This window comes from Lagenorhynchus albirostris, chromosome 8, assembly GCF_949774975.1.
Source record: "Lagenorhynchus albirostris chromosome 8, mLagAlb1.1, whole genome shotgun sequence".
Taxonomy (NCBI): Eukaryota; Metazoa; Chordata; class Mammalia; order Artiodactyla; family Delphinidae; genus Lagenorhynchus; species Lagenorhynchus albirostris.
Genome location: NC_083102.1, coordinates 48,163,198 through 48,191,134, shown reverse-complemented (window position 1 = coordinate 48,191,134; position 27,937 = coordinate 48,163,198). Strand labels below are relative to the sequence as shown.

Here is a 27,937-nt window from a genome sequence, read left to right as displayed (position 1 = left end):
TCCTCTTTGAAAAGGAGGGGAATTGCCCTGGGAGGCGTTAGCTTTGCGGCTGCGACGGTGACCACCTCTACTTCCCTGGGACAGATTTCTTCAGCTTAACAACCCTCACTGGTGACTTGTGACATTCTCCTGCCAGTCCCTGCAGGTCCCGTACCCTGACAGGCCATTATGAAAAGGCTCTCTAACAGGGCCACTGGCTGTCAGAAGCCACCAGCTGGCCTGCCACAGCCCTGCAGTCGCCAGGGTCCAGCTGCCAGTCTGGGCGGTGCTGTCCATGCTGAGCAACGTGCCGCCCAGCTGCTGCGTGGTCACGTCCATCTGGAGCTCGCTAGCTAGACAAATCTCTATGCCTGTCAGATCTCCTCAGCAAGCCTTATTATGCAAATTCAATTACTCAAGTGTGCCCTATTACTGCTGGCTAACTGCTCATAGAACCAAGCTCACACTGACAGTCAGTTCACATTTTTTGCTCACCAGAAAGTACCTCATTTATTCTTGCTTTGCTATTCCCTTGTATCATTAAAGCTGAACAGCCAAAGTCCACGGTATTCTAACCTCTCTGCAGTGGGCTACAGTTCTCCACAAAAAGCTCAGAGGAAAATTAATTACAAAAGGAAACCTTCTAATCAGACATGAAGTGGTGTTAAAGCTATAGCCTCCTTACACTTGACAAGGATGATTTTACTACTAGAAATGTGAAATTTAAATCTTAATGACTGAAAGAAAAATCTAGTTTAACAAGTTATACTGGGCCAAAAAAAAAAAAAAAGAATTATTAGGAGAAAAATGCTGTAGTAGTACTTTTACTAATATCCACTTTCAAATAAAAAGGAAAGAAGTGACAAGAAATTTCATCAGGTACAGTTCATGTTGATGGCTCACTGCCTTGTCTACATTCCTCCCTCCCCAGCCAGGCACCCCGGAGACATGCACACCCTCCCTCCTTTGCCTGCACCCTCTTCACCTCCCCTTTCAATTGGGTTTCTTTCTCTTCTAACACCTCTTTTTAACCAAGCAATAATTTGAAGATTATTTGGGATGTGAGTATTCAAGGGCATTTAACTATTTCTAACCCTTTCAAAAAGCACCTGAGAAAATATTCCACCAGGCTAAAGCTATAGTTCAGAGAGTCTCACCCAAGTAATGTCATCATAAAATTAGACATTTTAAACAAGTGAGAAGGTAAGAGAAAAAGATGAGTTTATCAAGTAGTTGTACTTCCAAACTAGTGGTTTCTATGCTCTGAGTACAGCAGTTTGGGAGGCAGAGGGTCTAAGTAAATGTTTGTTTATGAATCATTCAATGGTACAAATACCAACAGAAACTTAGCTAAAACAGATATTGCAGAGTGACAGAATGATATTTGGACCTCAGTCCCCAAGGAATGTTTCTGGTACAAGAAAGTTTAGGGTCTTTACTCTGAAAATAACAATTTACTGTTGACTGCAAAACTGAAAGAATGAAGACACAGCTGGCCAGGCACAAGCCACATTTAAAACGTATTTCAGGTTTAAAGCCTAAGACAAGGGAGGGAGGGTTACTACTGGGGTTTTTTTTTTTGATTTTGGGTGGGGTTTTTGCTTCATTTTCTAGCTAGTAAGGAAATAAGGAAAGACAGTCCAAGATAAATGCAAGGCAATATTTTGGTAACTATTGATACAGATATAGTATTTTTAATATCAGTTATACAGTATTTTTACATCGGTATATACACTATTTTCAATATATATAATAAAATATATAGTACTTTAAAATATATCTCAAAACTATCTTGTTATCTGATAAGATGATTTAATTCATAATTCTCGAGTTTTGCTTCTAGGAATTACTAACATTTCCTTAATTATAGCTGAAGAATAAACACTCTAAAAGCATATAATAGGGAATTCCCTGGTGGTCCAGTGGTTAGGACTCCTCGTTTTCACTGCCAAGGGCCCGGGTTCAATCCCTGCTCGGGAAACTAATTCCGCAAGCCATGTGGCGTGGCCAAAAAATTTAAAAAAAATTTATATTAAAAAATAAAAGCATATTATATTCTCTAATTATTTTTACTGCTTTACCTGTTCTTGATCAAATGGGGAAAGCACAGTGCCTATATGCTTGGCCTTAAACCCCTAAAAATGTATTGCTTAAAAATCGCTTCTCAAATGCTTCACTTGTCATGATTTTAAAAATCAACTATCTTTTAACTTCTGAGAGACAAATTTCAAAAGAAATTTAAACAAGTTAAAATTGAAATGGGAAACAAATGATTTCACTGAAGTATATAAAAGTATAAATATATTATGTATGCAAATTAGAAACCATTTGTATTCGTAAGAACAAATAGCTATCCTATAGTCATGACATTAAAAATAAACACTGTTAATGGCAATATTAGGAAATAAAGGTAATACTGAAAATGTATTTTTATCTAATGAAACGTTTTTATCAACATGCTATATTTCTACTTATAAATTCAAATTAATAAAAAAGGGTAAGTATATTTCTGTTACATTTAGAAATCATTAAAATGTATATACTTTGATTAGGAGAAACCTAAGATTTATTTTAGTTGTTTTCATTTTTATGGTGGTGATGGGATTCAGAACACACTATTCCAAAATATGGCACCCTGATACACTGAATATTTTAAACTGGAGGAATATGAGAACAGCAGGTATAGGAAGGACTCTCTGACCTTCCCTTTTCCCTAAAACAGATTGTAAGACCCTCACGTGAGAGGTGCCCTCCCTACATCCAGAAGAAAGGAGCATCTTTATCTCCAAAGACAAAGAGACACAGAGGAAACGGAATGAACAGGCTTTGCTACATTTACCCCAGTTTACTATCCTTAACTCACACCCTTTTGTCCTATCATGTTTCTCTACGATTTTCCACTCTTCATCAAACTTAGTATAAAAACAATCAGGTTTAAACACTTCTTCAGGTCTTCATTTCCTCATGAAGGTTCTCTATTTCACAAAACTGATATTAAAGAAATGTTTGGGACTTCCCTGGTGGTCCTGTGGTTAAGAATCCGTCTTCCAATGCAGGGAACATGGGTTCGATCCCTGGCTGGGGAACCAAGATCCCACATGCCATGGGGCAACTAAGCCCGTGTGCCACAACTAGAGAGAAGCCCGCGCACTGCAACGAAGAGCCCACGCACCTCAATGACAGATCCCATGTGCCACAACTAAGACCCGACACGGCCAAAATAAATAAATAAATATTTTTTTAAACAAATAAATAAAGAAATGCTTATGTTTTTCTCTTGTTAATCTGTCTTTTGTCAGTCTCATTTACAGGGCCCCAGCCAGAAACCCTAGGAGGGTAAAAGGAGAAAAAAAGACATTTTTTTCCTCCTCTATAAAACCATTTCCCCCAAATCTTTGTATACAAAGTAGAAAATCAATAACTTGGACTCACCCTTAAACTACTCTGCTCAAATTCTTATTAACTAAATGAGAACTTCACCTTTTTCTCCTTAATACAGAAAGTTCCCAGCTTAGTATGGTGCGACTTAATATTTTTCAACTTTACGATGGTGTGAAAGCAATATGTAATCAGTAGAAACCATACTTCAAATTTTGAATTTCTATCTTCTCCCTGGCTAGCGATATGCAGTATAACACTCTCTTGTGGTGCTGGGCAGGGCAGCAAGCCACAGCTCCCAGTGAGCCACTTGATCACGAAGGTACACTAACAACCCTTCTGTACCCAAACCACAACTGTTTTTCACTTTCGGTATAGTATTCAATAAATCACATGAGATATCCAACACCTTATTATAAAATAGATGATTTTGCCAATTGTAGGCTAATGTAAGTGTTCTGGAGACATTTAAGGTAGGCAAGGCTAAGCCATGATGTTGGGTAGGTTAGTTGTATTAAATGCATTTCAAATTATACTTTCAACTTACAATGGTTTAACGGGATGTAACTCCATGTAAGAAACATCTGTGAAAGATCTATAATTCCAATGTGATTTTAATGATAACAGGAGTAACTAACACTATTGAGCGCAACTACGGACCAGGCACCTTTCTCTAGAAGCAACCCTATGTGGTAGGTATTATTTATAACATCCATTTTATACACGAAGAAACCGAGGCACAGGGATATTAAATAACTTGCTCAAGGTCATATGGCTAGTACGCAGCAGAGAAACTGACCCTAAACTTCACTACCTCCAATTTATTGTAGAAACTAAGAGCAAAATAGAAATCAACCACCTGGTGTAAGACAATCCTAAAAACGTGATCTGGGGAAATACCCCTCAGCACATAAATTAAATTGAAAACAGTTATGTTCTCTGAGCAGTTTTCTCTATGGCAGAGATTTTATGGTTCACTTCTGGAAATGTGTGAACTTGAAGTCCAGACATCTAGTAAGCAACCTGAACTTGAATCCTGAATCCAAATCCCGTGAAATTTCCATCACACCATGCTCCCTCTTCTCAAAGCTCTAGAAGTCCTGTTTTGGGAATCGGAGTCAGATATCTGATTTGGGATACAACATACCCAAATAAATAGTAACGTGTATCCTTCCTTCCACTCTGATTACATTAGAACATTCTGGTAAACGTGACCCTGAAGTTGGAGTTTTGGTGAGGAAAAAAAAAGGGAAAGACAAAAATCCCATTATTTTATTTTCACAAGAACCACAGACCTTAAAAATGTCATTACAGAAAGGAATGTGCTCACTCTGGAAATTCATTGGTTTTATTTTTATGGACCAATAAGTGTTTTCATCTCATACAATATTTCACTTAAGCCTCAAAATAAATAACATATATAGACTCAGTATTAATACTCTCACCACTTTTATATATACCCAGAAAAGCCGAGGCTCAGAGAAGTCAAGTTATTTTCCCAAAGCTACACTACAGGTGGTGGAAACAATGGAACTTAAACCTGTCTTCAGATTCCTCCTAATATAAGTGTTCTTTCCACTATACCCAACTCGCTTTCATACTGTTATTAAATACTCTGCTGCTCCACTATAGTAAATCAGAATTTCCTTTCTATGCAAATCTGTCTACTTTACAAAGCAAAAATACTGGTCTGCAATCATCTGAATAGTTTCTTCTTGATTCTTTCATAAGCATAAAGGTTTCCCACAGAATCAAGTCAGCAAAAAACAAGCACCATTCTTAAAAGACCTCTGGTTTGAAGATTTTAAAAGGAACATCTGCTATTACTTAACTACCACCAATCTGATCCCTTTAGAGCTTTACCTCTATCTATACCTCAGTTGTAGAGCATTCTGAAAGTATCTGTTAATTCCTTCAGAGTCCTAGATAAGGATCTCACTTAATTCTGTAAACTAGCAATATCACTTTCTTCAAAGTCTGGGCATAATACTAGCACCTGGAATTAGAAAAGTATTTTCTTATCACATTTAGAAGATACTACGAGAAACAGTTAAGTGAAATTATATTTCCAGCCTTTCAGTAAAGCACTCTGCTAGTATCAGTGCTTGAAGAGCTCTTTCAAGGAATAGAGAAATGGTTAACAGGAGAAAACAGCTCAGGAAAAGTGCTAATACTGCAAGAGAACTGCCTTAGTTTTCCTTTTCATAAGTGACTTAAATGATAACACCACCATATTTTGGTATCAAATGGTCTCATCTAAGGTTAAATTTTTTTTATAAGCTTAGCTTTCATTTTTTCTGAATAGAGGCATTATGCAATTCGATTAACTGAGTAGAGTCAAAATTATCATTAAAAAGACTCTCCACAAACCTCAAGTCTCTCCAGGCCCTGAGCCCTCTCAGCTCACTCAGATATCCCTGAGCCCACTGCAAGTTCTAACTGCGTCCAGTCAACGACACAGGCATTCTCATTATTTAGTTTTATTACCTGCAAGCATTTATAGTTAACACAGCATAAGGCATTTACAAAGATGATATTTTCTACAAAATACAACGAAATGTGCCTTCTTGAAACTCAGTTTAACAACTTACTTGTTAACTAGGTAAAAAGACATTTTTTAAAATGAAATCATGGGGCTTCCCTGGTGGCGCAGTGGTTGGGGGTCCGCCTGCCAATGCAGGGGACATGGGTTCGTGCCCCGGTCCGGGAGGATCCCACATGCCGCGGAGCGGCTGGGCCCGTGAGCCATGGCCGCTGAGCCTGCGCGTCCGGAGCCTGTGCTCCGAAACGGGAGAGGCCACAGCAGTGAGAGGACCGAGTACCGCAAAAAAAAAAAAGAAAGAAATCATGAGCTTCTAAAAACAAAATATTTTGTTATGTTAATTTCTCAGCTAGCCTCTTCTACTCCCCAGTCAACACAAATGCTTTTCTGAATGCAGTGATTCTGGAAGAACCTTCGCGGTGAATGTCTTGCCAATCTGGCCCATTTCATCTCTTGCCAATTCCCCCTCCATTTACAACCAGAAACGCCCAAATCCAGAAATATCAAACTGCCCTATTTCAGTAAAAACACTGTGCTATTTCAAGTTTCTGTATCCTTGCACATGCTATATATTCCCTTTGCCTGTTCTCCCCTGGCAAATTTCTATTTATCTTTTAAAATGTAATTTAGACCTCACCTATTCCAAAAAGCCAACCATGAGCTCCTCCCCGCCAAAAAGGATCAATAACTTCATTTTGCATGTTTTATGTTACATTTAGTACAATGTGTTGTTTTATGAATATGCGTCTGCCTCATCTAATACATTATGATGACTTTGAGGGCCCACTCATCTCTTCTCCCAGCACCCAGCAGAGAACACAGCACATGAGGTGCTCAATAAATGTTTGCCAGATGAAGAATGCTGAAGAATAAAGGAGAGAAATCTGATGAAAAGAGACTGGATTTTCAAGTCAGGAAACAAAAGAGTAAAGATGAGAAGCAATAGAAGACAAGGATAGAAACAAAACAAACCACTGGGATGAACATGGATATTTTTTATTCAAAAGCTGCACCTCCGCCTCGCTTCCCCCATCCTGAGTTATTCTTGGTGAATTTTATACACTGACTTCTTGTAATGCCTAAATCTAAGATACTTTTAGGAACACAACCAAATGAACAATCAATTAGGTTACCATTTTCTCTAACTCCACAACCACAACTCTAGTTCAAACTGCAATCCCCCTGTGCCTGGCCTATTGCAATAGCCTCCCAATTAGTCTCCCAGCTTTTACCCTCACCCTGCCTCTAAAATATTTTCCACACTGTAGCTATTGTGATCCTTTAGAAATCCAAATCCGATCGCGCTGCCTCCCTGCTTAAAACTTTCAATGGCTTCCCATTCTCCTGAGCATAGAGAACAAAATGAGTAGCATGACTGAAAAGGTCTTGATAAGTCCAACCTAACTCCTCTCTCTTCAGCAATGTCCAACACCATGCTTCCCTGCAAATGTGCCACCCTCTGCTTGGAATGTTCTTCCCCTGTGCCTACTTAATTCATTCCCTTATCAAAGATCACACATCAGTGACTACTTTCTCCAACAAGAAAATCTCCCTATTTATATACTCCTATAGCCCAATGTATCCCCACTGCACCACAGGAGTAAAAATACTGTACAGCTTTTTGTGATCATATGACTAACATCTGACTCCCCTCAACTAGATTATAAATTTCGTGAGGGCAGGGACTGTGCCTATTCTGACTGCTTACTTTCCAGTACCAAGGTAGTGTCTGACCCACACTAGAAACATAATAAATATCTGTTGAGGAAATGAATAACGAAAGCACACATTAAAATAAGACTGATGGAATACTTCCCTAACATAAGTTTTTCAATCTCCCTCAAACCAAAAGCTACCACTGTATTTACGATCAAATCCATAAAAGCATTCTCATTAACGTCAGAAACATGACAAGGGCACCTGTTACCACTACTGTTATTCAAAACTGTTCTGGAAGTATTAACCACCGTAATTAGTTAAAGAAATAAGAGATCCGAAATTTGGAAAAGAAGCAAAATTATTATTTTAGAATTGGAAAACCCAAAAGAACCAACTGAAAAACCACTAGAAACAGTAAAAGAATTCAAAAGGGAAGTGAAATTCAAATTAATATATAGAAATCAATACTTCTCATATCTATGAACAAGTTAGAATTATACAAAAAGAAAGGGCTCCATGTTTGCCAACAACAATAACAAAGATAAAAAGACTTTGGAGGGACTTCCCTGGTGGTGCAGTGGTTAAGAATCCACCTGCCGATGCAGGGGACACGGGTTTGATCCCCCGTCCGGGAAGATCCCACATGCCGTGGAGCAATTAAGCCCGTGCGCCACAACTACAGAGACTGCTCTCTAAAGCCCGTGCTCCGCAACAAGAGAAGCCACCGCAACGAGAAGCACACACACTGCAATGAAGAGTAGCCCCCGCTCACCACAACCAGAGAAAGCCCGTGCACAGCGACGAAGACACAACACAGGGAGAAAAGTAAAAAACGACTCTGGAATAAACTGCATGAGAAACATTTGGTGCACAAATAGAAAACTTTAAAATCCTAATAAGAGACATAAAAGAAGAAATCAATAATGTGTAAATCTTACTCTTCAATAGTTTCGTAACTATATTAATTTTTCATAAATTCATCCATAAACTCAGCACAATCCCAATCAAAATATTAACAGAATGTTTTGGGAGGAACATGATAAAATGCCTCTCATGTCTATCTGGAACCATAAACAGGCAAAAGTAGTCTGGAAAATTCTGAGAGGGGAAAAAAAAGACTAATGAAAGACTAACCTCCTAGACAGGAAAATAAAGCAAAAGAAAGTTAAAATGTCCTACCTAGGAAAGAATCAACAATAAGGTATCAACAGAAGAGTATAGAGAGCTCAGAATAGACTCAAATACATATGGGAATTTAGTGCATGAAATTAAGAGTATTTGAAATTAATAGGGAAAGATGGATTTTTCATTAAGTGAATTAAAAAAAGTAATTTGGATCTCTACCCTCATTCCCTCCACCATAATAAATTCTAAATGAATCAAAGATTTAAATTTTTTAAAAATGAAATCGTAAAATAACTAAAAGAAAAATGTGAAATTAAAAAAAAATTTTTTATAATCTTGGAGAGGGTAAGTCTTTTTTAAATAGGACATAGGGAATTCCCTGGCGGTCAAGTGGTTAGGACTCCACGCTTTCACTGCCAAGGGCCTGGGTTGAATCCCTGGTCGGGGAACTAAGATTCCACAAGCCGTGCAGTGCAGCCAAGAGAAAAGACAAAAGAAAAAGAAAAAGAACTAGGACATCAAACTCAGAAGGCATAAAAGGTAAGACTGACAAATTCAACTACATGTAAATTCAAAACTTCCATATTTCAGAAAGTACTATAAACAAAATGAATAAAGAAAGGACAAACTGGCAGAAGACATTTGCAGAATATGTATCTCCCTACACATATTCACACTCATTAAAAATATAGCCTAAGAGCATGTGTGTGTCCACACACATGTGTGTGTTTTCTCATTTATGTATTCCCAGGCCTGGACTAGTACTTAATATATGGTAGATGGTCAATAAATATTTGCTGAATAAATGAACGAGCATCTGACATTCATACATATCAATTAGAAAAGATCAATGCCTAGCACAGTGCCCCACACCCTCTAAGTACTCAACAAATAGCTGCTGAAGGAATGAATCCAATAAAAACATGCCTAAAGGACAGGAAGAAGCAATTACTGGAAAAAAGAAAAACAAATAAATGGTCAATAAACATTCTTAAAATGCTCAAACGAACTCATAATTTAAAAAAAAGAAGAAAGTAAGAAAATCAAGGCCACACTATGACATTTTTAAACAGATTAAAAAAGAAATGTAAAGATAGTGTTGACAAGAGTGTGAATAAATACTTTCCTACATTGTTGGTGGAAGTACAAACTTTGGTGGAAAAACTGGCAATGTCTAGCAAAACTGAAAAGACACATACTCTTTGACCTAGCTATTCCATTTCTTAGAATTTCTCTGATAAATTTGCATATACTGGAAAAGACCAATGTTCAAGAATATTCAGAGTAGCTTTTTTGTAATAGCAGAAGTCTGTCCACATAATAGAATACTTTGTAGTAATTAAAGTGTAAAATAAATCTATTACATATTAAAAGATACTAAATTACATTAAATTAAAAATAAGTTGCAAAAAAAGAATCCCATTTTTGTTTTTTTAACAAGTGTGCATATGCATATACATGCACTAAAATATTTTTAAAATATTAAGATACAGTCTTCAATTACAATATACAGAAGCTTTGAGAAGAAACGGGAGAGAGCCTTCACTTTGTTTTAAAAAACTGAGGGGTAGGGGATTAGGAGGTACAAACTATTATGTATAAAATAAACTATAAGGATAAATTGTACAACACAGGAAATACAGCCAATATTTCATAGTAACTGTAAATGGAGTATAACCTTCAAAAATTGTGAGTCACTGCACTGTATACCTGTAACCTATATAATACTGTACATCAACTATATAACTCAGTAAAAAAAAAGAATAAGAAAAATAAACATTTTTATTTTACCTTTAAAAAATAAATAAATAACTTAAGAACAAAATAAGCAAAAACTAGAAAAGGCAGGAATAAAAGTACACAGAGGAAGATTTTAAAAAGGGAGTGAGAGAAGTGATAAGAAAAACTTATGGCCCTGAGTCCATATTTATGACTCATATCCTTACTTCCAAAAAAGATTTTGAGATAGTTGATAAAATGACACAAACACATAGATCATAAGCACTAAGAGTAGGGAAAGCAGGTCTCTCATGTTCACCATTGTATTCCCAGTGTCTAGCAGCAGACAGTACGGACCAAATAAATATGTGTTAAGCTAAAGCTACAAGTGAGAATGGAAACCATATGGAAGAAGGGAACATTGGGGAAAATAATGATTACTACTGGGTACCTTAGCTCTGAGTCTCCTAGCAACCTCAGTAAAAGGAAAAATATGATGCTGCGAGTCAATAATCTTCCAACAGGTACATCACGGTGGGAAGTACTGCCAGGATCCCCCAAACCAGACTCTTTTGCATCCTATACCTCAGATGCAGTAACCATAGTCAGAGACCTGTGTGCACTCCAGACACCACTGAGACCACCTAGTATTCTTATTCTTTCCCCCAATATCAGCAAGAAGAGGGGCTTAAGACTGTGGACACCCTTACTATTATGCTTTGATATGTTGCTCCGGACTATTGAAGCTATGAATACGTTAAGAGGTAGAACATAAAAGATAAAGGAGCTGGAAGAGGGAGTTTCAGATCAAAAACTACAATCTATTTTTAACTTCCTATATTAATGTAAGGAAGGAAGTATTAATGCAAATAACTGAAATGTGAAGATAATAAAAATTGGCAAATTGCCCCCACAGACTCAGTTCAGGCTCCAACTTTACTCCCAGATGTGTCACAGCCAATCTAGAGTACGAATCACCCAAGAAAGAAATAAACTGTCTTCATTTTTTTTTGGCCGGGCCACACAGCTTGCGGGATCTTAGTTCCTGACCAGGGATCTAACTCGTGCCCTTGGCAGTGAAACTGTCTTCAAATGCCAGGTAATTTGGTTAGAACCTCCTATGTGTTTTTAGCTACAAGTTTATTCGTAAGGAGGATTCAATCAATCAAAATTTACTTCAATACAGTAGCTAGGTGGTGGACAACATCTTTCAACTCCACTGTAGATAAACCACAGATTTGCATAAAAGCTAGAACTACACAATTATCTAAAAATACTACTAGTCTAATTAATCAGAATTAAACTAAAAAAGTTGTGGCCAAAGAGGGAAATAAATGCCTCTTACAATATTAGAAACAAGCACCAGGAAGTCTTTTTAGCCATAAAACTAAGGATAGCTATGCTATAAAGACTTCAACACTGTCCCATGAATAATCTTTCTATGAACACAAGAGAACTGCGTAACTGCTTTGCATTCATTCTTCTTTTATAAAACAGGAACAATCCTTCATTACAGCCATCTCTCCCTGTAGGCTCTGAGAAAAAAAGGCTTGACTATTTTTACCACTTATTTTACTTCAGACAAAACTGATCATCATGTCTAGCTTTTATTCCTAAACCTTCTTTTTTAAAGGAGGGGGAAAAGCCACAAGCATCCATGAGAAGTACACATTATTACTGTTGATCTGCTGATGGGCTTGTTTGCTCAAGGGTTTGAATACTCTTGATTCCATTTTCTTCAGGAAACTGAAAGAAATAGTAATCTTTCCAGATCAAACTTCCACCAAGCAGTTTTAGTACAACATTTATCATACCTAGCAAAACCACCAGAGGACAACTCCATCTGCTACAACAAAACAGAGAAAGATAAAGGTCTCCCAACACTTAATAGCACTTTCCAAAAAAAGGGCCATAAACCTAACACCACTGAAAGAGAAATGCAATCTGCACTTTGCAGACCTAGACAGGAATTGCTTCAATACTATCTTTTTCCCTCTTCCTCGCCATAAAAACTACCCACCCCTAGTTGTGATGTACAAATCTACATCCCAAGGCTCTTAGGAGATTAGGAACCCGCAAGCACCAACAAAGACAGGAAACAAGGACTTCTTTCCCACACAAGCTTTATCAGCATTTCATTTCAATAATTACGTAGAGTGAACATTGAAAAGAAAAGCAAAAACTATGCCCACTTAGAAGCATAGCCAAGACAAAGTGGGTACAACTCAAACTGGACATACAACATAGTCACCCCTGTCAAACAAAGGTTAGATGCAGAACACCTTAAAGAGAATCTGAGATTGATCCCATCCATTTTAGATCATTACTGAGAAGGAATCATTAAGGAGCCCTTCAGAATCCAAACACTGTATCAAAGATGTGTGTTCAGATATGAGTATATATACACCAATAAGTCAACGTTTGGGGTCCAGAGGAAAAAAGTTAACGAAATGCCTTCCTTGGGTTTAATTTAAAGCACGGTTAAAAGGAAGGAAGTTTAAGAAATTTCAGTAGAAAACACAGAAAAAAACAGATGCAATTAGATAAATTTTTCATCCTAAACTTTATTTTGAATCATTTACATTTTTAATTAGTTTTTTAAATTATGATTAAAATTAAGCAGGAGAAAGGATAATAATGCAAATAAAATTAAATAGCAATGACTCAAAAGATCAGGGGTTTTGTTTTTTTTTTTTGTTTTTGGGAAGGTTTTTGAAAAGTTTTTCCTCGAAAAAGGTTTGCATGAAAAAATCATACATAAAAAAAAAAATCATACATAGATGCTTGTTCCTTTCTTTGTAATTGTGTACATTGTGGTATCATCATAGAAAAAAATTCAAGTACATTTAAAATTCAGACATAAGTAAAAGGAAGGTATATCACCTTCATTTTTGTTGCCAAGGGAAAAAAATTCAGAGTTTAAGTTACTAAAAGATGTGGAGGACATAACAGAGAAAAATAACCTCTTATTTCTTGGACATTCGGAAATAATATCTTAATTGTCTTTATTTGGCCAGATAGGGGAGAAGAACCAGATGAAGATGCACATCCACACAGATGCACATCTATCATTCTCAATGGAAAGTAAGTGGGAAATAGTAAATGGTTAGGGCATGAAACCACAAACAGCTCATTTTCACAGTACGTTTTCCCAAAACTCATTCCCCAGTTGTGACTCTCATATCCACATGACACATACTACAAATTAAAAGTCAACAACTCCTTATTTTGGAATTTATTTGAAGTTTATTCTGGTGTTCAACTGTACTGCAAATATACTTAATAAGGGGTAGACATCAAAGTTACCATTACAATGCTGTTTTTCTCCTATTGTTAACTTTACATCTACATATAATTGATAATATATACAAATTCCCTAGTTCTCTCCCTTCAACAACAAAACAGAATAGGTATTGTTCCTTTAGGTTCCATATTATTCTTTACCTCATTACTACAGTTTTTCCGTATCACCTCCCCTTCATGAAAACACTGTCATATGTTCACATTAGCATAGTTCCTGAAATATCACAGTTCACTCTTTTAAAGTCACAACCTCTATCTTCAAAAAACACATCACCACTTAAAACTGAGGCATAGATAAACAACAAGAATTCTTCATTTTTTTTCCATGAAGAATCTCATTATCACAGGCTGCTTTGGTTAGAAAAGATAACATCACTGAAGTCAGGCAAAGCTAATCTTGACCTTACCATAATCAGATGATCCACTAAAGGTCCCTTCCAGTACAACCAACAACAGGAAAAGAGAGAAAAACCACACAAAAGTTACATTTGACTAACTTCCAGTTTTCATCACTATCCAGTTGGACAATTTTCTGACCAGCAATAATCATTATTCCCTTGGAATTTCAGCCCAGTAAAGAGCAGAGTCAAAATATCCTTAAGAAAAAATTTTTTCCAGAAATTTCTTGCCAGTATTCTCTACTCTGCCTTTTCTATCCTTGCTTTTCACAGCAATCCACCTAGTATGCATTTCTGGAGACAACTGGGTAATCCTTAGAATAAGAACAATCTGAAAAGGAAGAAGCTTCACATATGGCTTCCAAAATAACCTGGGAACTGGTACAAGGCTCTTCTTTAGCGTTCTGAGCTATAGTAACAAGAATGGTCGTTTCTTTTTTCCCTGTTTAACACACCAATATAAGGGGAAGAAGGGCCTACTCATCACTCTTCTTTCCAAACTACTGCCAATCATGCTTGAAGCTAGAAATCTGTGAGGATGAAACCAGACATATCACACTTGAAATTCTCACTCTTAGCATATGCAAAGTAAGAGGTTAGGCGAGGTTCAGTTTGTTTTCCAAATATATACTAGCATTTTGCACTTCAGCACACTTGATCTTTACAAAATTCAGAGAGAAAATGGCAAAGCAAAATGTCATAAACATCGTATTTTCTTATGGCTTTCAATGAAACCTATGTTTTCTACTTAAGCTATGAGGAGTACGGGTTTGTTCATTTTTTTTTTTAAACTAATCTGAATTAGGTATAGAGTTAACTTTAGAATAAAACTATCAAAAGACACAGACAAACACACACCCAACACTACTCCTAAAGGCCTTCTATAAAAGCTGTTGGGACAGATTTCTTTTAATAATATGACTGAAGAACTGTGCATATTGAGAGGGGTTAAAAATATGACAAGATAAAAACCATTAACTCCCGATACATTATAATTCTTTCAGTAAAACACATAATGATAGTCATAATGTCAAATCAGACTAAATACTGTACTTTATTATTATCGAGCAATAAACTTTGATACACTGTTAGTCGTTAAGTCTTAATGTTGAATAATATAAGCATACTAAAAAAAGTATACATGAACACTGAAACCCATTATTTTTGTAAAGGCCAATTTTGGGTATTTAAAAAGTTGTAAAAGTGCATTTAAATAATTTATTTTTGAAAATAAAAATTTTAAAACACAAGTTAAAAGAGTAAACACATGTGAAACTGTCCTGTGTACTCAATACTTCAACTCCATAGCTAAAAAGATACCCTCTGGCTCCTTTTAATATTCCAAGGAGGTTATTTTAGAGGGTTTAAAACTTCTGGTTTTGCATTTTCTTGTCCCTTTTATTCTTGTAGTTGACTAGATTCAAGCATACAAGACCAAAATCAAAATTGGTTTAAATTACCTAAGTTGACTTTCAGTTGGTTAATGATTCCTCCTATATCTGGGGAGGTGAGGGGGGGCGGGGTTGTCACTGAATGGTGATAGCAATGGAGCATGAAGAAGTATTTCTGTTGATTTTGTTTTTAAATTACAAAAAAAAAAAAAAATCAAAGCCTTCTTCGTTATTCTAGCAACCAAAGAAATTCCAAACTTGAAGGTACTGCTCCTTTCATAATATCTTAAAATCCTCTACCTAAAATGTTTTCTTTTTTGCTATGTATCAGGCTAATTCTTATAATAATTCCATGTTGTCATATCGTCCCTTCCTAAATGAGCCTCAACTTGCACACTAAAAAAATGAGGACAATCTGCATTTCATGAAGTTGCTATAAGGATTAAATGGTTTAAAATACACAAATCACCTAGCATGACAGCCTGCCACACCAAAGGTACTTAATAAATATTAGTTGCCTTCTTCTAAAAATTTCTGTATTATGAATTTTAAGGTGATTAAAGATATTCTGAATCTACTTATCGATAAGGCTATGTGCACTTTTATGCTTTCCACTCCATTAAGATTGTCAGGTTTTTTCTAAGGAAGGGGGGGAGGGGAAGCAGCAGACAAAAACTGAAACAGAAAAACAACACAGATGCTGTTGCCCTTACTTTCATTCTCATTTTTTTTATAAACTTGACTTTTTATCCCTCTCGTCTATTTTTTCAAGAAATAAAATTTTTCTTTGTCTTTTTGTTAAGAAATCAAGTCTACAACTAGGCTGACATTCTATGTCAAAAGTACACCTAAAAGTGAGCACGGTATATCTTGGTTGCTGAATATTTTATACTGTAAGGGCCTCATGCAGTCTCTTAAAAAAAAAATCACACTGAAGATTACTGACGACTAAGCATTCTCTCTCAGTTATGAATTATTTCACACCACTTGAAGGTTTCACTTGATTAATTTTATATGAAACATACTTTCTCCTTCTTTACTCTCATTCCCGTTGTTTTTTAAGCCACAGAATCCACTGATGACTAAACTCTTTGCATTCCAGTTCATTTCTCAACACCCCAACACCCACCCACCCCAGGAGATGCCAGCATTGTTTGTGAGGAGTTGGAAACAATACACTTCCACTGCTGGTTAATTTACATCAGATTCAGCCAGGCCTGGGGAGCAGTGTGCGGTCTTTTCCCCCTCTTCCTCCTCCCGTTCCCCCCTCCCTTTTTTTAAATTTAAATTACTCTTTTTAATTTAAAAACTTCTGGATGTTTTATTACCTTGGCAGCTTTACTTTTTCTCTGGATAGACGAAAAAGGTAAAGCTTAAACAGTTTTTGTCAGGTTAATGTCTTTTCTTTTTTTTAACACATGTATCTGACATCCAGAATCCATAGTGTATAAAACTGCGATAATGATGTTGCATTTTCCACACTAACTCATGTTTGGCACAATTTCATTGGTTTTTATAACATAAATATCAGCAGCCTCTTTTTCAGCAGCTACACATGTGCTCCTAAATGATATAAAAGGATTTGATGCTTGCTTTTTGCGACTTTCATTCTTTATTTTAGAAAACCACACAATATTATACATGCAAATACAGTAAGTCATTGTTTCCTTGACCAATATTTATAGAAAAGTACAAACTTCTTTAATTAAAAAAATCTAATATTAAAAATACTATGAAGTCTAAAAGCCAGCTTTTCTTTGAAAGCCACATTAACTGTCTCCTTGTCAGCAAAGTTATGGTTTAAAAAAATTTTTTTTCAGATATCTGGAAAAAAATTATGTTAAACTCTTTAATAAAATTTATAATTAAAGCCATCTCAGAGACTGAAATCCTAACTTTCAACCAAAAAATTTCACTGAATTAAATATTTTATCTAAAAATCAAGTAAGTTAAACATGTTCCATCAACACAGTTTACAAATAAGGTAGGCAAAGACTCCCCAACATATGCAAGTGATACAAATAATTAAGAATCACATTTCATCCATTTAAATTTTAAAATACTTCCACCTATGAGACTCCAAAAGTATGAGTACATGATTTTAACTTTTAATATTTACTTTCTGCACTACTTTCTCTTCCCTTCTTATCCTAGCTCCCCCTAAACCCCCAGCACATACAGAAAATAGATCATTTAGGCCAGTGGTATCTGAGTACATTGCCCCTCCTCCTCTACTTAGACAGTCTTGCCTTTTATATCTATGTGGAGGTTCCCATGGCAACACTCACTTACACCAACAGTATTCCAACTGAAATGAGAGAAGCCAAAATCTTAATGCTTCATTACTAAATTACACACACCCTAACTAGCAAGGATTTTTTCCCATTATTTTTAATAAAAAAGTAGATTTCTAGAATTTCAGCAAAAAAAGTCATTTAATATTTTAGAAATAAGTAGAAAAAGTCACTGTAGGCAATTATAAATATATATGCATATTATTACATGAGATTTGCATGTGCTTATTCTTATTACATAAAAGCTGACTCAATTATAATTATAAATGGTAAGTATAATTTTTACTAATCCAGCCTACTGTATCAAATTCTTTTTTTCCCCCTTAATGTTGGCCACATAGCTCACAAAAACCCTGGTGAGAAATTCTAACAAAAAAAGGCAAGAAGCAATTCATGGACAGCAGGAGGCAATTCCAGAACACAGGCACAATCTTTAAAGAAAAACCACTACAGCTTTTTGATGTTAAATAAGTAGAAATATCAGCATACAACAAAGCTAAGAAGCAGACTGTTGTATCAAGTTTAAAAGTAAAATATTCAGTGTCAAATGTCACGAGCACCTTTGTCTAGACTACTTTCAAATGTGAAATTTTCCTGATTTTTAAAACAAAGTTTTCTTTGTAACACCAAAGGTTCGAATGTATTTAGTTTTAGTACGACACACATTACAATCGAGTTATTCAAAATATAGGGAAGGGGAGGGTTGAGTGTGTACAAAAGCGGGAACAACAAGGTGGGAGGGCAAACATTTACTTTGAAAACATATACATTTCTTAATCAGGCTGTACACACTAAGAAGCCTCAGAGGAAGAGGTGAGAGTATAAAATGAGCAACATTTCATAAAGCTTTTTGATAAATAATCAAAGCTAATCAAAGCTAAGCATTAAACATCTCTCTGTACAGTGAACACATTTTTTAAAAGGATAAAAATCAATAGAATGTACACTGAACCTTATTTATTCTGACAAATACTGTAGCACCTGAATACTTGTATTAAACAATGTTTTCTGTACAGAGTTTATTAACTTATATATGAGTTCATAAAATAGAACATTAATATGTATTTTAATGAAAAAATCTTTTTTATTAAAATTTATAATGAGCCTTTTTTTCCTGCTTTTACATTATCACTTTCTTAAAATGAGCTGATTCAAAAGACTTCCTCAAAACCAGTACAGGAAACTGCAAGAATTTACTTTCCCAAAAACAGCTTTTAAGACATGAACATGAACTGCCTAATGAATCTCATAGTTAGGCTTGTGAAAAGGACCAACTTGCACCTTTCAGAGCTCTTTCCCTCTTTTTAAAAATTCCCATACAGTGAAACCTGCTGACACTTTTTTTATAAGGGCTGGGGCGGGTGTTGAGGGGAGTAGGGCAGTGATTTGCTGCACTGGGGTGGTTTCTGCAACATTTGTGAGGGTTTTATAGGCAGGATCCTCTCTCGAGTGTTTAGACAAGTAAAACAAAACCAAAAAAGTAACCAACTGTTAAATGTTCATTTTATTTAATTAAAAAAAAAAAAGGCAATCCTCTGCAAATGTTTCAACATTTTAATTTACTTTCATTTCAGTATTAACCACCTAAAAGCAAACACTTGCAGACTTCAGAAATCTTTTTCAGTTCTTTGGAGAGAGACATTTAATCAACCTTGATATTAGATGTATTTTTAAGCTAACTTAAAAGCAAAATCTAGAAAAAGTATTATGACCTCTCCTGAACAAAAAAGAATGTATTTTAAAATCCTCCCTTTATCACAAGCAGGTTTGGATGCAATGCCACCTGGTGGCACAGAAAAAAAATTTTTTTAACAAGGCTTAGGTTTTTAGAAACTGAGCTGTTCTATGAAACACCAACCATCCCTTTTGACTACTCTGCCTTCCTCCTAAACAAGCTATTCATCCCATAGTTTAACAATAACAGCTAATTTTTATTTTCAAACTTTAAAAATTTTAAGCAATTAACTGCATGCGACAATTTCCTTAGTGTTTAAATATCATAAAGGAAGCAAAACATTTTTTTTCAAAAACCTAAATTGTACGAAAGCTTTAATTTTTAAAAGGTGAAATTCTTAAGAATCGGGGGTATAGGGACAGAGTAACCAAACTGCTTTGTAAAATTACACTGTATAATTAATTCCATGGTAAGAACGTTTTTATGGTGTGTTTTGGTGACCTTTTATTACCATCAAGTTCACAATGCTGGTGGGCTGCCTTTTAATCCCTCCGCAGACAAAGGCCCTAAATAAACACAGATCCCTTCCTGGGAAAAAGTCCACTCTGGTTAAATGGTAAGGAAATGAGTAAATCATTAGTAATCTTTAAAGCCAAAGCTATAAACTCAAGTTACCTTAAGTTGAAATGAAAGTGTCCTGCAAGAGTTTCAAAGTTCTGTCACAGATAGAAATCTCCAGCTCTTGACTCCAGACTAGGCGCCAGCTGATAAACAAACAATTTAAGTCAAGAGCTGGAGAATTCCCAGCTTTTTCATTTAATGGCTTTGGCCCAGAGTATTTACTGCCTCCAGTTTTATTCTCACTTAGCTCTAAGAGGAAATTTAAACTCATCATTATCTTAAAGCCCCATATGGGTAGCAGTCAGCTCACCTGATAGAGCTCCGCTTACTCAGTAGAAGTTTGAGTCTCAACTAGAAGTGATGTCATAATGTAAACTAATTAGCTAGAGTTTTAGGTTGACTTTTTAACAGGCTAAATAAATTTTGTTCAATATAGTTTATATTCCCACTTGGGGTAGTAACAATTCCAAAAAATTTAATTCTGCAGTTTTAATCCAAACTACCAGCTAAAATGGAGGACAGCGTAATGGCTTTCTCACTCCCCGACAGGCGCCCACCCTGCCTCCCTCTACCGCCACTCTCACCCTTGTCCACTAGCCCTTGAATATTATATAAAGCAACTTTTCTGCATAAAATATAGACTATTCCTATTAACTTCAAAATACCCAGTGTTGCTGGGTGTGTTTCCTAACAGAGCAGTGTGTAAGATTTAAGATGTAAATGCTCAATCATGAAAAGCTGTTGATTTTATACGAGTACTAATAAGAATATAAAAGTACAGCCCAATTAAAGCCCATGAGATACTATCAAATATTTCTAAATGCTGTTTTTAAAAGTTTGCTACTAAAGATGATATATCTCAAAGTCAGAACTATACTGTTGCTCCTATTCCTTTCTCAAAATTATCATTTACTTTTAGAGAAAAATCTCATCTCTACTCAGGATTTTATGTCAAAATAATTCTTTCAGCTATCTGAGTGTTTGCAGATATTTGACAATTACAATAAATCAACTATCCTTCCACTAGCTGCTTATCTAATGAAAAAATGCTGCAAGAAAATTTTTATAGCCTAAGGTAAAGGGTTAATGTGGCATTAATGCAAAGAAAAATTATTTCCCACTTCTTAATCTTCAGAAAGTTTTATAAACCTACCTTGGCTGGAAAAGCAAATTAACTATTTCAGTGTCTGCCAAGACTATTTTTCTACTCTTTAATATATGTACATAGTACATTAACAATGTTGGCTACTTGAGACCAAGTATTACCCTCACACGTAAGACTTAGTGGAAATGAAATATAATTAATGATAAAATCACTTGTATGCCTGGCCTCATATTATATTTCACTTTAAAAAAACTCCTTACGAACAATGTTACCTTAGAGACTGCAGTGGATAAACATTCTGATGACCACAACTAATAGTCAATAACTCAATAAAAAAAGATGTCAGATACAAATCTTAAAATTCTTAATACTCTTCTAAAAAAGTCCACATTTCTCCATCGCTGGAGGTAATCTCAGCTAAATACAAAACAATAACAAAAACCCTCTACCTTCAGGTCAAGTTAAATTACTTAAGGCAGAAGGGAGATGGCGAGTCGGCTATCATACCTTCATTGGCCACGTGGGGAGGATGGCTACTATGAAGTGTGCACGTATACTTAAATTTTTCACAATTAAAACACCCCAAGTAAAACAGAATTGTATGGCAAATATATACAGAGAAGGATCTAACCTCAACTTAACATACTTTTCAACTGCTAACATTATCAAACTTTAAGAAAATCAGACATCTAAAACACTGCAAGTAAGTCTGATAATGGTTTGATTGCGATGACAAGGCCCTTGTCAAATTCTTAATTCCACTGCATCCTCCCACTTCACCCCCAATAGCTATCCAGGGATCACAAACAAAACACAATAAAGACATAAGGGATACTGGAACTAATTTCACACTGCTTAGGCATCAATAGATGTTAATGAAAAATAAATTATATACAATTAATAGCTTTAGAAGGTTTATTTACTAAATCTACTTCACCTTTATATAAATACTGCTAGGCAGTCCTGAACTATGTGACCAGACCCAGTTGTGTCTGGTCTGACTTACATCCTGAATGGCAATTAAAGGACATTAAAAATACCCTGGGATTACTTGAGGCAGGACCCCTGCCTTATCCACGCTCTTTCCAACAGACCCATGTGAGGAGAACCCTCCACCACAGGACAGAGCCTGGCAAGAGCAACTCTGGTAACGGTTACTTGACTGGAAATTGCAATGCAGTTAAAATCTGGCCTGCAGATTTGGAGATGAGGGAATCGCAAACTGCAATAGAGTAAATTCTTAGAAATAAACTAGGTTCTTGTTAGCAATAATATTACTAACAATAACTGATAGCAATAATACAAACACTGAGTGAAGTGATCACTTTGCCTTCTCTAGCCCACTCTTCTACTATTTTCTGAGGAGACAAATTATTAAAGCTGCCTCAACCATGTTATCTTGGGCAGTGAGTCAGCAGTCTTCTCTAAACATGCTAAGAACTCATTAACACCTTATGCAGGGACTCTTGTCCCTGACAACTGTTGTAAGGGAGTCTCAGGCACGCCAAAGAATGTAAAAAGAGGTTTTTATGGGCACCTCTTCTTTGGGACTAATTTCAAAGAAATCCTTGGAATTTATTTACCAAACATTTCTGAACCACTTTGTGCAAACTGGAGAAAATCCCAGGCAAAATGTATTCTCCAGAGACAGAAAGGATACTTAATGGATCAGGGTGATAAGTAAAATTATGGTTAAATGTAAGTGGATATCATAATTAACCCATTTCTGGGTGTACTGGTACTGATGAATCTTATGTCATTTCTGAGGAAATGGATTTGTCCATTAAATCAAGTTAAAGAAAATTTTAATTACTTGAGCTACTAACGCTTTAAATACCACAAATCAGACCAAGCAGAAGCTCACTTTAATATTTTTCAAGATAGAATAATCCAAGTCTCTGAGACAGAAGTCAATGCCACAAAGTACTTTTAAATTTTATAATAAATAATAGAATCGATCATTTTAAAAGCATCATAGTAGTACAATTCTTTAAAGGGAAGAACCCATGAAAATGAATTATCTTAATCATGTTAAATCAACTTATTTCAAATCATTAAAAAAAAATGTTACTGATGTAAGACTAAAATCTAAGAATAAATACTGCACACAATACTACTGTGTAATCAAACAGCTTGTGAGAGCATCAAAGACCTATTGATAGCCCGTTCCCCTCCATACATTCTAAACTATGGCAAATTCAGTTATATGAAATTTGATAAAAGAATCTGCTTTTGGACAGAAATAGCAATGTTTCAGCCCAAAGCCAAGTAAAATTGCCAAGTTATAAACCTCTCTAAGAAAATGTTTTAATGGAAATACCAATAGACCTTTAACCATAATGGTGTTAGGTGCCAAAATATAAATAATTTTTGTTTTCGTGCTCCCTTTACCATAAATTAGGTACAGGTCAAGTGGAAAAACAGTAGGTATCCAGCTCAGTGAGCAGTTCCAGTTCAAGGCCAAGACTTGCACACTTGATTTTAAAAACAATAATGGAGTCTATATGAGACTTTCATTGAAGAATTTAGCAAGCAAGTCTATCTCTCTAAGAGAAAGTCCTTAATAGGTTTTGTGCTTACTATTCCATATTCTAAGAATATCTCAAACAAATTACTAAAACTTAACCCAGCCAAGTAAGTAGAGTATTAAATCTGGTTTCCTGGTAGGGAACTGTTATACAAACACATACACACAAGTTCAATTATTTAATTTTGATATTAATCCCTAACCGGAGCAATATTTTAGCAAATCTATGAGGCTTGCCAGCACAGAAAGCCTGGGGCTAACTACAAGGGCCACTTCAGAGTCTCTTCAACTCAAGGTTTCTATGCAAACCTACAGACATACTAGGCAATCAGTGAGCTTATTCTTCAATTATTCAAGCACAGTTAAGTGCTATAGTTATGCCCTTGGAGCAGACTGAACAGTAGTCATTAGTCTCAAACAATAGTTTTTAATTTGCTTTATGTCTAGCATTCATTATACAAGAGAGCTAATCAAATTGGAACTAACATTGTGATAGCAGACCCATTCCATACTAAAAAAAAAATGCATGTGTCCAAATTGGTGTGACTAAACAACATTTCACATTAAAGGATTACAACTTTCATAAAGATGTGATTTACACAAGACAGATAAACAGATTAGGGCATCATACTTATGAGGCCAGTGTCATGGGCTACTAGAGAGCCTGGTTACCTTTAGTTTGAGAACCACAAACGGTTAAATAAAGGCACGGTATTAGACATATGGGGAGTCAGTGTAAAGATCATTCAGTTTAACTAACTCCGAGTGAAACTACCTGCTAAATCCTAGGGGTACAAAGATAAATGTTCCACAAACATACCAAGCTTGTCCATGCCTCAGAGCCCTCACAGAGCACCTCCATCTACTGAGAACACTTTCCCTTGACTGCACATTCAGATCTCTGCTTAAATGTCACTTCCCCAGAGAAGGCATCCTGTCCACTCTATGTAAAAGAGCCCTCCCCATAGTCTCTGTCTCCTTAACTGTTTACTCTGTTTTTTTCCTTCATAGTACTTATCATTGAAATTATTCTTGTTTACTTGTTTATTCTCTCTATTCCTACCAAATCATAAGCTCCATGAGGCAAAAGATGTTCACTATCTTTAAAGCTCTAACTCTAGTACCTAGAACATACCTAGTATATAAGTACTCAATAAATGTTTATTATATGAAATCAGCAATCAAGGTGCTCTCAGCATAATAGGATTAGAATGTATAATCAGAAAACAGGATATAATCTTGTAAGAATTATATAAATACAATAATTTAAGTATAAGACATTTCATTAAAGAAAAAATGAAGACCTTCATTTTTAGAGTTACTTTTAAAGTTCCAGGCTCTCCCTAATATCCAAGTAAACTTCTTTTAACTTATTAACAGAAGTACAGCAGAAAATGAAACTAAAGGTGGTAGGAGAATTATAGGAACTAACCAATTTCCTTTCTTCCTTGCTTAAAGAATATTTACTAAAGAACCATCAAATCGAATTCCAAATTCCACTGGTTCCCCCTCGGATATAATCAGGAATCATCTATAAGATTTCTAGTTGATCTTCAACATAAATTTTCCATTTCTAGAACTAAAAATCCTTCTCTAGCCCTAGAATCGGCTGTATAAATCAGATCTGGTGTTACTCTCTCTCTTTAAATATCCATAGAGGTGAATATAAAAGTCAAATTAAGTATTAATAGAGCAGAAGAAACACACAAGGTAACAGTAAGGCTCTATTTCTTAAACTGGGAGGAGAGTACACATGGGCCTGATGTATACTTATACTTGGTACCTTTATAATTTTATAAATATTTTGTATATAAATTCAATATTTAACAAAAATTGGAAAAAAAAAAGTGTTACTCCCTGCACTCAAAAAGCTTAAATTCTACAGGAGGAAGTGAATCAATGCCTATAAATATAATGTAATGTGGGCTTTGATAAAAGCATGTACAGTTTGACAGCTTCTAAAGGAAGCACCAAATGGGCTGAGGCATGATCTATGCTACAAAGTGTTAACTGTACAAGTAGAAAAGTTACTCACATTGGTTTCAGGATGATAATGATAGCAGTTTAAGCATCACTTGCTTTTGATTTTTTTAAAAAGTCACATGGAATTTAAATAAAATTATATTATTTGTAATAAGGATGATGTATAAAAAGCTGCAATAATGAAACCTGAGGAAAACCTTCAATGTATTACTCCATGGGCTAGTAAAATGATACAGTAAAGATTCTTTTCATTGCATTCCCCAGAATAAAAGTTAGTAGAAAGCAGAAGAAGGGGCTGGACTAAAGAAATGAATCACTATCTCAAAAATCTATGCAACTTCAAATTCATCTAGGTTAAAAAAAAGCTTGTCCTTAAAATGCTAACCACAGAATAAGGAGTATAATATGTTCCTATTTTAATTTTTAGAATACTACTGTATTTGTAGGTAATAGCTCTATATAAATACACAAAAATGCATTTTTTTTAAATCTAAGGTAAGGAACAAATGAGGGGTGAGGGAAAATGGACAAACATGGGGGAAATTTTTTAAGGTTTTATTCAAATTACCTCAAATAATCCATGTTTAAGACTGACAAATATAGAACCTCTATAAAACTGTGGTCCCATCTTGGGTATCTAACTTGGGTATCTATGCTTTTTCCAGGTCCCTTTCCTTAATTTTATTTAGTTAAAATATAATGATTTTTAAACCAGTCAACTCTAACTTACAGAAAGTTTCCTCTATTTTATTTTAACTGAAAAAGTGGAGACATTTTTAATCCATCATATTAAAAATACAAAGATAATAACTATGAGAAGACAAACATAAGCTTCTATTATATACTGGCTAATCTCATAATGATCGTGTCAACCGATAAATTATCACAAACCACCTCTACACAAAGCTTCCAGTCTATAAGCACAGATTCAAGTATTCACTATTACAAATTAACATTTTTGCATTCTTAAACTACAAAAGTGGGTTTAAAAACAGCTTGATAAGAACAAGGAGTAATTTCAAAGTTTTATCCCAAGGAAGACTATATTATTTTTAAAACTTAAAATAACACTTAAAAAATCAAGTTGGTATTCTTCATTATCAAATGATAATTTCAGGCTATACTCTTGAAGCAAAAGATCAACCAACAGCAAGATCATATGTACCATGTATCAATTTTTTAATTAAATCACAGAACCACTCAAAGAAGAATTGTTCACTTTATTAAAACCATTCTACAAAAAAAATACCAACACCAAGCTTAAAACTGCTTATTAGTATTTTATGATCAAAGATCCATACCACATTATAAACCTTTACACCCCAAATCCTACTTAACCAAGTCAATATAACCATTATAGGGGCTAAAAATTATTTATACCTCCACCTATACTCAAATGTGGTTTGGGATATAAGGTACCTTTACAAGACCATTAGGTTCTTTATGAAAAAAATAAACTGATTTAAATCATTATATATATTATATATATATAATATATATAATATATATAATATATTTTTTTTTTTTCTTGCGGTTACACAGGCCTCTCACTGCTGTGGCCTCTCCCATTGTGGAGCACAGGCTCCGGACGCGCAGGCTCAGCGGTCATGGCTCATGGGCCCAGCCGCTCCACGGCACGTGGGATCCTCCCAGACCAGGGCACGAACCCATGTCCCCTGCATCAGCAGGCAGACTCTCAACCACTGAGCTACCAGGGAAGCCCTATTTTATTATTTTTTAATCCCAAAGCCAACAATCGAGTTTAATATAATAGGAGTAAAATTGCTACTCCATTGTATACTGCTATATTGCTATAATTACATATGCATGTATGTGTATATGTATACAAATACATATGTGTGTATGTGCATATATATTATATTCGATCCTGCTATTAGTATTTTATATACTATTAAGCTTTTAGAATTTTATTAGTGGGTCTCCTTGTCCTCTGATTGAGATGATGATGATTTCTAAGTATGTCAATGTTGTGAAATTTATTTATTTATAGACCTTCTAATATTAAGCCATCTGTACATACATGAGATAAACCAAACTAGGTGGTAGTGTTTGATCTCTTTCATATGCGGTTGGATTTAGTTTGCTAATATACTTTATAAAGTTTTTACTTCTATATTCATGACTGATGTAGACCTACAGTTTTTCTCTTTCATAATGTTTCCGTCTGGTTTAATTATCAGAGTTATACACATCTTACAGAGTGAGTTGGGGAAGCAT

General features: G+C 35.3%; 1 protein-coding gene across 1 annotated transcript in view; it reads right to left on the bottom strand.

Annotated features, from left to right (window-relative positions):
- Window positions 1-27,937, bottom strand: part of HIBADH (3-hydroxyisobutyrate dehydrogenase) — a 105,009-nt gene that overhangs the window by 52,480 nt on the left and 24,592 nt on the right. The window lies entirely within an intron of this gene.